This window comes from Branchiostoma floridae, chromosome 7, assembly GCF_000003815.2.
Source record: "Branchiostoma floridae strain S238N-H82 chromosome 7, Bfl_VNyyK, whole genome shotgun sequence".
Classification (NCBI taxonomy): Eukaryota; Metazoa; Chordata; class Leptocardii; order Amphioxiformes; family Branchiostomatidae; genus Branchiostoma; species Branchiostoma floridae.
In genome coordinates, this window is record NC_049985.1 from 22,467,476 (window position 1) to 22,469,245 (window position 1,770).

Consider the following 1,770-nt stretch of genomic DNA (forward strand, 5'->3'; position numbering starts at 1 on the left):
GGGGGCGAGATCGCTGTGACACCGGTACAAAACCGATTATTTTCTTGTTGGACCGGTCCAGAAGAAAACGGACCTAAAAAACAGTCGACACGATGTTAAACCGATTTTTAAAAAATGAACATGACTGCCGGAAGGCGGTCACGTGCTTGGGGCTTACAGATCCAAGAAAAGAACTACAGCAAAGTCATTTTTATCAGTCTCCTACAGTCAAACTTAGTCTAAAACAAAGGCAGTTAGTGTTGTTAACATGACACTGATAGGATTTTAAAATGAAATGGACGTCGGATTCTCCACCAAACAGAATCCTTTGTAGCGAAATTGACCATTGTTTTGAGTATCGCCCATTCAAAATACATGTAATTAGGTCCAGATTTTGGCCCGGACCTGGACCTAATCCTCTGGACCTGGACCGTACCCACCCCTCGTACCGACCTTTTGGTACGAAACATTCGGGTCCCTCTGGCTACAGAAGATTATTATTAAAAATCATATGCGAAGGATCTGCCATGAATATGACGCATTACTATGGCAAAATGTTGACATAAGCACTGCACATTAAATTAAAACGTGAAATCTCGAGATTTATGACTAAATGGGACAGCTATTAATATTACAGTTATTATTCAACATAGAAATATCATAATTCAACATATTTATGCCGCAATTCTCCTTAGAGCACTACCTACTCTATCTGTTTTTTAATTGCACAAAATCACTATTTTGCAGGGCTTAGTTCCTTTTAAATTTAGGAAGAATGACAAGTTGAATGCTTATGATTTATGAAATAGAAAGCAGCTATTATTCATACATAGACATATCATAAACGCAATATGGTTGCCTCCCTACGCCTCAAGGCACTGCATACGCTATATATCTGTTTTGTGTGTTGTACGTAGACTTTTTCAGGTTTTATCTTTTTTTAATGTAAAGAAAATCAATACACACTTCCTGTGGTTTCGTAACTTCACAAGGTAACTAGGAAATTGTGGTCGTCCCTCCATTTTTAGTTATATTTGCAATAAAAAGAACAACGTCATAAAACAAACGAATATCAATTACCACAGTAGAGTATCCCTGTGGTTTTTAAAAATCATGTAAAAAAGTATACGTTATTGTAGGCACATAGGTTCTATCTTGTATGAAAATTGGACAATAGCCCCAGAGCCCCAGAACTTGGACAATACCCCCAGAGCCTCGAATCTTTCCAATTTATAATTGTATGTACATAGCTCTATGTCTTCAATAGAGCGTATCGTATATTCTCTGTATATGGTTTTGTATGTGGAATACCTGCAACAAATCCTCGTATCTTTTCATATATATGCTCGCATGTATACAGCTACATGTACTCAAGGGACTCTCTTATCTTTTTAATATATGGATGAATGTGCAAATCTATAACTTCAATGAGCCTGGTATCTTCAAAGAGCTTCTCCATATATGTTTTATATGTCGTAGCTCTATGTACTATAGAGAGCGTCTTATCTTCTCAATATGTGATTGTATGCGCACTGCCCCATGTACTCAAGAGAACCTCGTATTTTCTCAATATATGATTGTATGTGATAACTCTATGCTTTCGATAGAGGCTCGTATCTTCAACGTGATACTATATGAATGTATGCATATAAGGATCGTATGCAATTAACTTGGCCTCGTATTTTCTCAATATATGATTGTATGTGATAACTCTATGCTTTCTATAGAGGCTCGTATCTTCTACGTGATACTATATGAATGTATGCATATAACGATCGTATGCAATTAGGT

General features: G+C 36.8%; 1 protein-coding gene across 2 annotated transcripts in view; it reads left to right on the forward strand.

The window, feature by feature from the left end:
- The window catches only part of LOC118419644 (glutamate receptor 2-like), a 65,612-nt gene that overhangs the window by 2,494 nt on the left and 61,348 nt on the right, over window positions 1–1,770 (forward strand). The window lies entirely within an intron of this gene.